The sequence below is a fragment of the Arvicola amphibius genome, chromosome 8, assembly GCF_903992535.2.
Source record: "Arvicola amphibius chromosome 8, mArvAmp1.2, whole genome shotgun sequence".
Lineage (NCBI taxonomy): Eukaryota > Metazoa > Chordata > Mammalia > Rodentia > Cricetidae > Arvicola > Arvicola amphibius.
The window spans coordinates 23,052,804-23,066,088 of NC_052054.1; the positions used below are offsets into that span (position 1 = coordinate 23,052,804).

A 13,285-nucleotide genomic window follows, 5' to 3' on the forward strand; every position below is an offset into this window, starting at 1 on the left:
CCTTTCCAAAGAAGGGGACAAAGGTAAATCATGCAGGTTTAATTTGAAAATTGCTAACACACATATCGCCTCCTGATGCAGCCCTCCTCTGTAGCAGGGCAGACATTTCTCTACAGTGGGACAAGCTGCATAACATCCCTGGGATGAGATTGAAGTGAGGAGGGTGTTTGGAGATATGTTTGAGGGACCTGTGGACTATGGCTATTTCTTGAATTGTCGCTGGGATGTGAAGCCTCCTGCAGGAAGAACCGTGTGTTCTTCCGTATGAGATTCAAGTCTGTTTCAGAGATGGAGACGGGGCAAGGACTTCGACTCGTCCATCTTGCAAAAGTGAATAACTGAGTGTGGCTGTAAGGCACTGTATTGTGAGACTTTGAATTTGCATTTTTCTTTTCTTTCTTTTTAAACTGGGATGACAGTTACTATTGAATTTGGCCTTTTTTGGTGAAAGACTTTCTAAGCTTACTTGATTTCTACATTACTTCCGAGATCTCAACCGAGTCTGTAATAGCATTCATAACTTGGTATTTGCCGGGCTCTGCCCTTACGTCTTGCAATATTGTACCTTCTCTGCTGTTGATTTTTCAGGAGGTGATATTTATTAATGCAGGATAACTATTAAAAACCAGTAGCAATTTGAAGAAGTTTTTTTCCATAAAAACATCAAGTTTTAAAACAATTCAGTCTCATGTGTCAGGACAAGACAGAGAAAACGTTTGATGTTTTTAGGATTTATACTAAAGCAGCCCAAGACAGACTACTATAATTAGGAGTTTATTTAAATGTATAAGAATTCTTTTGTAAGCCGTTTCCCATTATATTTGATGGTATAAAATAGAGCTGTGGAAAAAATGTAATAAAAAATATAACCAAATCTGTACTTACCATGTATACATGTTCACGTATGTGCCCATGTATTCGGTGTAGTAGCAAGTCTGTTGTTCGTGCTTCTTAAATCAGTTATCCTTGGGGCTGGAGAGATGGCTCAGAGATCTAGTGCAAGGACCTTAGTTCTGTTCCCAGCACCCAAGTTGGACACTTGGCAACCTCCAGTACCTCCTCCTCTGGGGGAAGCCAGCACCTCTGGCCAGCACTAGCACCTCCTTGTGCACAGATGAACACACATCCGCATAATTAAAAGCTATAGAAGTACGTCTAAAGAAGTCAGTGCACGTGTAGAAACTGTTGGAGGGATGATGGCATTGGTCCCTCATTTCTGCAGCATATAAGTGACATTTGCTCCCTTCTCTTTTATAATTTAGCCCAGCAGCATGGCTCTGCTCTTTTAGAGACGGCAGCAGCGCGAAAGGAGAAGGCAGGCTTGCAGAGATGCAGCAACAACGACTGATAACAGAGTCTTGACAGACAGTGCTGCTGGTCTTAGCCCTCGCACTAACTCTCTGAATCTATTTTTATTTTATTTTTTATTAGAAAAAAGGATTTTAAGTTACGATGGGAAAATTCAAGTACTGCCTCCTCATTGTTGGTGGCTCAAAATCATGTCAGAGAGCAAGCGCTCACTCGCTTTCGTCCCATCTTTCCGCAGCTGTCCAGGGTGGCCATCTGTTCTCTCAGGTGGACGGGACTCTAGTCTCCAGCAAGGCTGCCGTCCTGTCTGGTCTGCTTGCTTATCCCCCTCTTCCTTAGGAGCCCCCTTTGAAATGGAATCCTTTCCTAAGCAGAAGCCCCACACACCAAGTGCTGTCTATTTATAATCCACAAGGGCGGGGCTGGTAACTTAGAACTCAGATGGCGTGAGCGAGATGGTTTAGCAGGACAGGCCCAGTTCTAAAGGCAGTCAGTCCATTGAGGACTTGGACAGATCTGGTTTCTTTCTTTTCAAACTTAATAGTTTGAAAAGTTCTCATCTTCATTACATTTTAGCAACAGTGGATAGTGGGAATGTGTGTACATGTTAGACCAGAGCACAACAGAAACAGGAGCTGGAGACGTAGCTCATTTAGTAAAGTACCTGCCATGCACGCGTGGGGACCCGAGTTCAACCTTCAGCGCCCATATAAAATCAGAGTGTGATGGCATGAGCCTCTGACACTGGTGTTGAGGCCAGAGACAGGATGATCCCTGGAGCCTGTTGGCTTATTGGCCAGTGAGACAGTCAAGCCAAAAGAGAGCCCCCACTCGCAAAGAGAGACTCAATCAAAAAAGCAGGAATGGTTTCTAAGGAATGACTCATGATGTTGACCTCTGGCTTGGATACATACATGCATATCCTCACATTCACAACAGCAACAACAAAACAGAAAGCCCCAGCAACGCAAAACCCAACTGTGGGCGAAAGGCAGTGGTTTAAAGCCTACGAGTAATAGTGATACTGTTTGACTGGTCTTGGGCTATTTATTTTTTTCCTTTTGAGCATTATGAGTATATGTTGAGACAGGGTTTCTCTCTGTAGCCCCTGTATCCTGGAACTGGCTCTGTAGACCAGGCTGGCCTCAGATTCACAGAATTCCGAATGCCTCTGCCTCCCAAGTGCTGGGATTAAAGGTGTGTGCCACCACCGCCTGTGTATGGAGTGGTTTTGTATCATACCTGGTTCACTGGGATACAGTATTCTCCTTTTATGCATAAAAACTGGTTTCCTCAAGTTTCCACATGTACATAAGTGGTATGTTATGAGTCATTCTTGTGAGTAGTCCGGGAAGCCATTCTAACTGATGTAGTGACCGGGGAAGACTTGCCCGTTGGCATGTGAGACAGTGACCATACACATTGACAAAGTATTATCTGTCCAAGTCACTGTCCTCTGGGAGTTGGGTTGAACATTTGAAAATACTTGACTTCGGTTGACATCATTGGTAACTGATTGGTGGGCGGTTCCTTCATGGCATCTTCCGGTTATCTGATGTAGGCAAGTGGAGTCTCAGTGAGTTTCGATTTCCTTGATAGCACAGCCATGCCTTCTCTGAAATGGTGGTCGATAGCTTCTGTTTCTCTTAGTTGAGTTTCAGAAACTGTGACGGATTAAAGCCTGCTTCCCTCCCATGGATAGGAGGTACAGAAATGGGTAGGTTATAGAGCATTGTGAGCATGTGTACAAGCAATTTAAAAAATCCCCAAAGCAGACAATAATTACTGTATATTTATTTATCCACATCAAGGGTCCATTTCAGTGTTTCTCTTCTTGGTTGTAATTAACAGGAGTGGGCCATACAGAATCAACATGTGTATGTTTAAGTGTGATTGTGACTCAGATTTTCTTACCTATTTTACTCTTTAGAGAAATAGAGGCCTGAATGGATAGAACCCTTTCTCTTTCCTTTAAGATAAGTTAGAAGAGAAAAAAAAAAAACTGTTTTCAGTTTCCCTAGTGTATTCTTCAGTGTTCATAGATTAGGCTAGACTCAGCCCAAAAATGAAATTCCTTCAGTTCTCCTTTCCGGGAGTAACAACCATTGTGCCTGGCATTTTCTGCAGGTTCTGCAGATTCAAGCTCAGGTTCTCGCTCTTCCCCAATCCCTCACAGTAGAGTCCTCTGTCTTCAATGACTTTTAAAGAATAGCACCCCAACTTCTTGCTTAGCAATACAGTGATGAACATTTTACTTGTAACCATTTCTTAAACAATTATTTCTTTTGAAAAAAAAAGGAACAGTTATTTCTTTGGTCTGTTTCTAGACAAGCTTAGTATCTTGTGCTGAGCATATATTCTTGGCTAATGAAGCGCCTCAGACTGTTTGTGCAGTGAACCAAAGTCACAGTGTTGGTTAAAGAATTATAGCGAGAAATCTGTTTCTAATAGGGTCTTTCTAGTTCCTCTTCATATTCTTTTTGATGGGTCTGTGTAGTTCCTGACCCCAAAGTTGTCAATCAGAAGTCATTTCCCTGTCCCGTTTCTTCCAGTGTTTATTGAGCACCTGCTACATTCCAGATGTGCTGAGCCTGTTACATTCCATATGTGCTGAGCAGCATGCAACCTCTCAGAGCTCTTGGTCCATGAGAAAGGCAGATGCAAACAAACCGCAGGATGATTTCCAGAGAGATGTGTGGGAACGTAGATCGAGGAGGGAAGGCACAGGTTACAAATAAGAGCGGAGGCCAGAGGCCAGGCTGAATGCTCGGGAAATATTCATCTCTCGCTTGCTGTGACTGAGGCTCAGCTTAAGGTGCTGGTGGCTACAGAGATGCAAAGATCGTGTTGTACTCCTCCCGCAGAACCTATGTGTGTGCCTGCACAAGTATGTATGTACGCACGTGCATGTGTTTATGCCTGAATGTGTGTGAGTGTGTGTGTGTGTGTGTGTGTGTGTGTGCATGTTTATGTGTTGCACATGCATGGCCATGAGCCCACATGCACATGCGTTGATAAGTTTGGGGAGGGCCTGGGAGGAAGTGACAGGCTATTTCTTTACTTGGCGGACATGTCTTTGAAAGTCCCCAGAGAAAGAAAAATAGCATTGCCCAGTGAGGGAGAAGGATGGTTCTGTGGTTATAGGTAGACACTAGGTTGGTATCTTATGTTCACTTTCTTTGACAGGCACTAGGCTCCTAACTGGGATTCACTTGGCAAATCTGACGTACTATTCCATCTGTAAGAACAACCCCCAAGTCCTCTTTTCCTCCAACCTGTAGCTAGGATCAGCTACAAGGACCTAGCAGGGAGATTGCAGCAACATCCTAGCTTAGGCCCAGGCCCAAGGGCAGCTTTTGGGGATAGCTGGGGCTCAGGGAAATTCACCCCTAAGCCCTGAGTCCTGTCTCAGCAAAGGAGAGGCCCTGGCTCAGAATGGACCAACCCCGCCTGAAATTAAAGCAGGGTTTCAATATGTATACACTACCCATGATTAGGTGTTTACAGCATCTAATCTTCAACAATTAAAGAGAAGAAGTGTGGGTGGGGTAAAAAATAGCGACACCCACATTCTGAAGTCTGAGAAAAACAGGAAACTAGTCTTTTTTAACCAGTGATGCCCAGAACTGGTTATTGCAAAGAGCTTGTTTTCCTAATGTGATGTGGTCAGCCAGCTGTGCCAGAGGTCGGTTTCTGCTCATTATGACGGGCGTCTGTGGATTTCTTTAGCTGACAAACCTATAGACGGGCGAGCGTAATTATCAGTGGTAACCTGGTCATTATGGCCGGATGGTGCTTCGAAAACAATTTGCCTGGGTCCTGAAAGCCCCTGAGAACATATGAAATAGGAACATTTGACCAACACATAGTTATCTCCAGGAGCTGTAGATGAACCAGGCCCGGGAGCCATAGAATGGTTGACTGTAGGAGAGACGATGGAGTTTCTGCTATCATTATTTCATTTTATTTTATTTTTTAGGTCGTCGTACAGCACTGGGTGACAGTATATCGTTTTCCTTGCTTTGCTCATCAGCTCAAGCGTCACGCAATGTTTTCGACTTCTTGTTGTTGCTGGCTTCCAGGTCTGGTTGCAGTCAGATAAGTTGAAAGTTAAAATTGGGGTCAGCGAGAGTCATTTGTCATCCTCAGTCTCCCAGAGGTTCCCTCATCACTGCATTTGTGGCCAAGATAGAAAAAAAATGACCATGGGAAAAAGTGATGTAGGCAACGGTCGGCTAGACTCCTGGCCTTGAGAAACATGTAGATGGTTTCAGAACCAAAGCGAAAGGAGAAATCCCCATCATCTTCTCTGCAGTCTTTCACGGAAGAACAGGTTAGTGTCAGATGGGGTGGCGGGTAGGGTGGTGCTGAGGCTTCCCCTCCACTTCCTGCTGTGGGTTCCCTGCTAGTGGGAAGCCCATCTCCAGCAGAGCCCTCCCTGCAGACCATTTCTCTGTGTCTCTGTGTCATCTTAGGGACAAAGGGGGCATTAGACTTTGGGAAGTGAAGTACTACAGCGGAGATTTCACCGCTTACGGCCTTTTGCTGTTTTGGTTGCCAAGCCAAGGATTCTGTTTGGGTAGTGAAGGCTTTATGCTTGTCTGATTGCATCGGTCTTTACAGTGGTCTCTTTAATAAGTAAATTACTCACCCTTCGCTATTGAGAAGATTGTTTTCAGTGCTTGATCCAGGCAATGTGCCTGGGCTTAGCAGTGCCCCCTCTCCAGCTGACTGCCTGGGCAGTTCCAAAAAAGGCCATCGTCGTCCCTGCTATTGATTTCCGTGGCACATCACTCATGGGAGAGTTATTTACAACGAGAGGAGTCAGCCTCTTGCATCTGTCTTTTAGGGTTAGCACAAGGGTACTGTACAGCAAGGCTGTCTTCATCTTGATCCAGGGAGATGTTTTCCTTCCCTTGGAGGCAGCTTGGACAGAATCCTGGATAGTCAAAGGAGCAGTAAGTGAATCTGTGTGTTTGTGTGTGTGTGTGTGTGTGTGTGTCTGTGTGTCTGTGTGTAGGTCTCATTTTCTTTTTAACCCCTCACGACTTCTCATTGAGCAGGGAAGACGGTGACTGGATGTCACTTAGCCCTGACCAGGATGTAATAAAGGCAATGAGATAATGCTGTCAAGTACACTCAGACACAAATGAGAGATAGTTCCAAAACCATCAGCCCTTACTGGGGGAAAAGCTAACAATGGATCTAACAAACAAACATGTTTTATCGAGACTCGGATTTCCAATGCGTGCTAACATCTGGTATTTTTGCTAGAAAACAAAGCCCGGAGGCATTATGATAATGCTGAAATGGCAGGGGGAAATGGATTGTTACTTTAACTTTATACATGCTTCCGCTGTGGTATATTTTTCTGTACGTTTCCATATTCAGGTTTTAAAATATAATTAAAAACCTTTCCCATACTCCCAACAGTGTACCTTTGCCACCACCTCGTTTTAACAGTTACCTGTTGAGTGAAGCTATACCTGTGAATGGAACACAGTATAGAAACTCAGGCCACAGAGCTGGCGAAATGACCGGGCTTAGGAGCACTTGACCCTCTGCTGAGGGACTAGAATTTCATCTCCAGAATCTCTGAAGGGCAGCTCACAACCACCTCCAGCTCAGGTCCAGTGGACTTAGCGCCCTCTTCTGGCCTCTGTGGGCCCTGCACTCACACACACCAACCTCCCACAAACACACATGCACATACATAATTAAAAATAAAAACAATTCTTTTTATAAAGTTCTCTGAGAGAACACTTAAGAAAAATGATACTTTTCTTAGAGTGATCGAAGTGTCCCTCTCCATCATTCCCATTACTGAACTTCCCCCTCGAGAGTTAAAAAGTGCAACATTTGTGTATACATTTGACCACAGACTCCTTAAGCACAGTTTGGTGGTGCCCATCCACTCCCGTGTATGACTTTTCCTGAGGAGATGCAGTGAACAGAGTAGTTCTCCCCTTCTGTACAGACAGAGATCTTCTCGGATTTTATAAGGTCAGCATTTCTAATATACCTCAGAGCGATGTGAAAGTCTGGCCTGTCTAGATTGTTCAGAAAATATTCCCTTGGAGGGATAACTCACTGTCTTCTGGGGGTGGAGGGAGTGGGTGTGATTGCTCATGGCCCAGTAGGGGTGGAGGAGGCGGGTGGCTGCCTTGCCCTGCAGATACCCAGATGGTAGGAGCCCAGGTTGGAGAGGATTCCCCTGCTCACTTTTATCTCCTATTTCGTAGCAACACCCTTGCCTCTTGAGCTCTCAGAAGGAAGCCATCCTGGTGGTGGATGAGACTCATAAAAGGAAGTTGTCGGTAAAATGGTGCTCAGCTGAAAATAGGGGTGTCCGAGACAGCTGACATTTCCTGCGTGGGTCAGTCAGCCATTTGTGGCCGAGTAGACTAGGGCCTGGGCCCTCTTGGAACCTGCGCCCTGCAAGTCATTGCTGCTTGCGGAAAACCTTTGCAGGGGAAAATTAATTGCTTTAATACCTCTTGGCTATAAGCCAGCCCTGCCAGAACATGCTCTCTTCTTCTGCTTGTCGTTTGACGCTAGATGAGGAACACAGCTGCAGCTTAGGGACAGCTGTGGCAGGGATTCTCGGCTCCAAAGAGTACCAAGAACCTGCTGGAGGAGACTTCAGTTTCGAGCCAGGTGAGACTGGATCCATGGCATAGTCCACCTGCCAGCATCCAGAAGCTGAGCTGCCTTGATTTTCATGTCCTTAATTCAAGACCAGACATTACGCTTTGATAAATCTAAACAGTATTTGGGTTTGGTAGGCTTTTCTTTTGGGTACTCTTTGTGGTGGAGAGACCGGATTGTCACTGTGAAATAGTTCCCAACATCCCTCCCTTCCACCCACTAGATGACAGCAGCCTAGCCCTGATTTCCTCCCAATCTCAATTGTCAGAAGTAGCCCCTGCCTTTGCTCCGTGTCCCTTGGGAGGTCAACTTTCTGCTGCGTAGACCACCATAGGCTTCCAGTGAGCCTGAGGCCTATATACGTGCCAGCCTGAACCAGCCTTTTATCAACAACACGAAGGCTGAACTGAAGAGGCCAGAGCAGGAAAGCAAGGACGGAGAGGGTTAAATTTCTAAATAGTGAGTCTTCCTAGTCCATGACGGAGTGAGTGGTAACCCCAAGCAGGGGATTTCCCCTGCTGGCTTGTGGCAGGAATTCCCTCTCCCTCTTGCCCTGAGCTCCCGGGACTCCCTGCTCAAGGACGGCCCTTGTTTCTGACTCACTTAATTCTCCTCTCTCTCTCTCCTGTTTCCATTTTCTGCCCCCTATTGCTGCCAGTAATTGTACCAACCCTGCTGCCTCTGACAAAGATAGGAGCCATTGAGAATGTTCCCGTCAATGCCGCGGTAGGTCACTCTGCCTCTAGACAACGGGTCTTGCTATTCTTACTTCTTTGTTTATTTCTTTGAGTTCTTCCTGGTCTTTTGTAGCCCGTGTAGGGAAAGACAGTTTTCTCTGCTATTGACTCAAGTCCTCAGTTTGGCTATGTGGCAAGAAACTGTGCCATGTAAGGTTGGCAGGCTCTGTGGCGCTCTTCTTCCATTGCCCTAGGCTAATTCTAAATCCAGTTATATAAGCTTTAGGAGGGTAGCCTGGAGTACCTACTACTATTTGTGGCTTTAGTCTGGAGGGGAAGCATGGTCCAGACTCCAAATACGAGTTGGACAAGTGAACTTGGGGAAGGTGATTTCTTTCAGATAAGATGTGGAGATGAGAGATAGCTGAGCAGAGACAGATGAGAGAAGGGCTGTCCTAGCCCAGCTGGCACCTGTTACAAGTGAGGCCTTCTTCCGTAACACTACAGGGAGATGCTCTGGGTAGGAAGGTCAGAGTTCACACTCCCATGGGGCAGAACCTTCCCTCTCAGTCCCAAGCTCAGAGAATGGACGAATTGAAACAGCTGTGACCGGCTCCCCTTATGAGGAATAGAGGACACATGGAGATATTTTGGAGTCCTTGTGGACGTGCTGTGGTATGCCGTCTTTAAGAAACGCACTCGGCTGCCAAGAGACGAAAGGAACAGCAGCTATGCATTGCGATCCCGGCTCACCAGAGACAGTAAGAACTAACTGGGCCCTGTGAGTTTTAAAGGGGAAGGAAACAGGAGCTGCATGCTATGCAGGATTGTGATGGGACTAAAGGAAAGTTTAGTTACAAGGGAAGCACAGACTCCCGAGTCTTTGTATGTCAGATGACAAAGGCTTATATCCAGTTTGTCAGGGTAGGGACATTTGCCTTTTTACATTAGGACTAATCACAGAGGGGATTGTTGCTCCTGGACCCGAAGAGATTCAAGGGTTCTCTTTATCCTGCATACTTTCCCGCTTTCCCTCCAAAGTTGTCAAATTGTGTAGATGGACACTTTAGATAGATGAATTTTCTACAGCTAGAATGTGAGAGTTCGGGGAACTTCTAGAACATCTTACTGATGATTTTGAGGTTGGGTTCAGGGTGTGCTGGGACATGGGATAGTTGTAGAAATGAAGGGTAATTCTGATTACGCAGCTTCCGGTCCTGAGTTCTGGAGGACATGCCATTAGCAGAGTGTTGTCAAGCTCAAAGACTCATAGACACCTTTAGCTGTGGCATTTAACCAGAAAACAGTTGCTTTTCAATGTCTATCCTTCACTAATTCAGAGATTCACGGGGGCCAGAACCAAGTCTTTCAGTAGCACACATTTGTTTGCTGAATGAATTCTTGGATAAACGAGGGGAAGAAAATGTTCATCATGGACATTTTTTAAAGGGTGTTTTTATTTATTCATGGAGAATTTCATATGTATAGACAAGGTGCTTGCTCATATCCCTTTCAATCCTTCCCTCCACCCCCTCCTGACCCTCTCCGGTACCACATCCCCCTCCCAAATCATGTCCTTTTTTGCTTTTTTAAAGTCCACTGTGTCCAATTAGTGTTGCTCAGTTGTACGTGGCCATCCATTGGAGCGTGGGCAACCTACCAGGAAACATTTTTAAAAGAAAAGTAAATGCTATTTTTCTTTGGAAAAATTAAAGACATTTCCCAATAATGAAGTTACTACAAAATTTAAAAGAGCAGCATGTAGTGATTTTTCTTTAAAAAAAAAAGTGGCTCTTATTCAAGGACAACAGGAATAGATTGCCATTTCTAGAGACAGGGAGCATGACACACTCTCCAAATGTCATCTAGAGGAACACAGGCACAGAAAATCTTCTAAACATCGATTTTTAAACTGACATTAGGGTAAGAAACACTTTTTAGAGCTAGACTAAATTAAGACAGTGAGCGAGGGGAAGCCATGTTTTGGGACATGTAAGAAAGATTTTGATTTTGTTGCCGACTATGGAGTACTGAGCTTTGCTCTAAGTCTAAAAGCACCCATCCCCATGTAGAATCTGGTGACAAAAGACCCCCTCCCATCAGCTCTGTGAGTGGCCAGGAATGATGCCATGTCTTTAACTCTTCACACTTGGTTCAAGGAGTCCCTTTGCCACGGAAGTCCTTAAGACTTGAATTTGAAAATGGGGTGTGTATGACTGCAAGATGTTTTGTCTTTCTTGGACCTAAGTATCTTCTTAACTTCCCAATCTGTGTATCTGTCCATTCAAGATTGTAAGTTGTGGGTTCATGGCAGAGAATTAAGACTCTTCTTCAGAGCTGTTGGGATGAGTAAAGAGGTAAAGGGACGTTCAGTCCCAGAAACTGAATTCAATCTGAGTTCAATCCCAGAAACTCACGTGGTAGAAGAGAGCGGATTCCTGCAAGTACACATAAATGTTGAAATATGAATAAATGAATAAAAGTAAAGAAACAAATACATGAATACCCATCTTCAGCACGTCCTCTGCTTCCATGAACAAGTTCCTTAGACTTCTGAGGTCCTGTGTGGGCAACAGGGAGGTGGTGTTAGGAAATAATTTCACCTGCCTCATAAAAACATTAAGAGGAAACACACAGCAATTACTTAATACAAAGCCCATGGGAATCAGTAGATGCTGGCTGCTTTGATTTTTCTCTGATGATGGTTCAAATTTCATTATTATTTCTAGGTGTGTCTTTTACTAAACATTTCTAGTAGTAAGGTCCGATTTTATGCATTTACTTTGTAGAAGCTAGAGTGTCCTAAACAGAATCTGGACTATCAAAACGACTTGGTATATTTTATAAAGAAACCGGGCAATGCCTGGAGCATCTGTGTGAGCCTACATACAAAGAGTCATACAGAAGGCCAAGTGGACCCTACCCTTGGCTAGGAGCCAGAACCCATTTCCAGGGCTTATGTGTTTTAGGCCTTGCTCCTTCTTCTTGGTCTAGTTTTGTATTTATTTTATTTTATTTTTTTTGACATCTCTTAAGACTTAACAGCAAAGTACTTAGAAAATTCCTAACTTGTAAACAAAATAAGAAAGTGCTTCTGTTATTTTTATACTCCCCAGACACCAACCTCATATGTCATGCTCTCAGGTCTAGAGGAACACACACCCTTCCCTGAATGTTTCATCCCATGAATTAAAAACTAGGTTTTCAGTTAGACCCACACAAACACGGTCACGCTTGTATTTTTTGGTGAGAACCGTTTCTTGTTGAACGTGTTCGATGTGATGGTTTCCTTGTTATGAAGTGACTTTCAGAATGAGAACGTGGTAGGACAGAGTGCATCTGTCTGTCTTGGTGCTAAATGGGAGGCACCCTCCAGTGTTTTCTCTCATGTTTGCTTCTGATGTCAGTGGTTCACTGGTGCCTTCCATACTCAGGCTTAGGGCTAACCTCCACCAGAGACGATGTTTGAAGAGTTCCTTCAGCCGGGCATTTTGGGCCTCCTCTTTGTCTCAGATACTACCTGAAACATTATAAAGACTGGTTAGACTTTCCAATGGAAGTGGTAGTTATTGCATTAATTTACAAAACAGCCTTAAAAGCAGGAGTGCATGCTGCTGCTGCTATTTAAAGTTCTTCTGGTGGAGCCACACTGCTGCTTCTCCTTTCCTGTGTGCCCTTTCCACAGTTCCGTCTGATTTCTTCCTGATTCCTTTTATGGCAGAACAGCGTATCCCTTTGATTAAAGGCTCCCCGAGTCCATAAATCAATATTAGTGGTTAGCTAATTGTTGAGAATTTGAAGTTTTACTTTAACACAATCAAGTCATAATTATTTCTTCACTCGGGCCAAAATTTAATCTTGTAAAATCTTATTAGGACGCTGTTATTTTCCTCCCTCAGGTCTTTTCTTTTACTAAACGTGGAAAACTGAAAAGAAAATGTGGAAATCTCTTCCATCTTAGAAAAAAAAAGAAAAAAAGCAAAGGATAAAACAACTCCCAAGGCTTTCACCGCTCCTGCATGACTTGTTTCTATGGCTTCATCATTTTGACCACCTAACTTGTTATCACAGCAGCTTCCTAATTTTGAAACCCAGTGACACATTTCAGTCCGTGACTGACTTTAGCTGTTGCGTATTTGCAGTTGACTCCCATGCCCAACTCTTCCTCTGTTTGTTTCAGTGGCTCTGTGCCCTGGGAGCCAGGTCACACTGTTGTTTTTACCCTCTTTACACACCTGCCCTCATTATGACTTCAACCACATTTCAGGCACTGGGCCTCTTCCTGCCCACGGTTTCCGAAGTGTCCTGTCTTCCAGGGCACGCTGTCCTGAGCATCACTCCAGGATCATGGATACAACTGGGTGTGCACACACACATTCCCTGCGTTCCGTACCTGGAAGTGCAACGGTTTTCTCTTGGACATTTCTAAGATATTCCTGAAGCTGAGTTTGTCCCCAGACTAAACATATCTCCTTTTCAAATGCTGGGCTCTCCCTGTCTCCTTGACAACCATCTGCTGATGAGTATTAAAAGTTCCCTCCTCTCAGATATCCCCTGACACCAGCAATCTACCCTTTCTTGGGCCCTACTGTAACCTGATGGGCCACACTTATCATACTTCCTCCAGTCATGTGATTTTTGAGGTTAAAGAC

At 44.6% G+C, this 13,285-nt stretch overlaps 1 protein-coding gene across 5 annotated transcripts in view; it reads left to right on the plus strand.

The window, feature by feature from the left end:
- Hivep2 (HIVEP zinc finger 2) overlaps window positions 1-13,285 on the plus strand; it is a 191,077-nt gene that overhangs the window by 84,304 nt on the left and 93,488 nt on the right. The window contains exon 1 of one of the 5 annotated variants that reach the window (XM_038340010.1): window positions 5,528-5,641. The exons of the other annotated variants lie outside the window; for them this stretch is intronic. The gene's annotated coding sequence lies outside the window, so the exon portion shown is untranslated. Of the gene's footprint in view, window positions 1-5,527; window positions 5,642-13,285 lie in introns of those variants that run through there. 5 annotated transcript variants of the gene reach the window in all.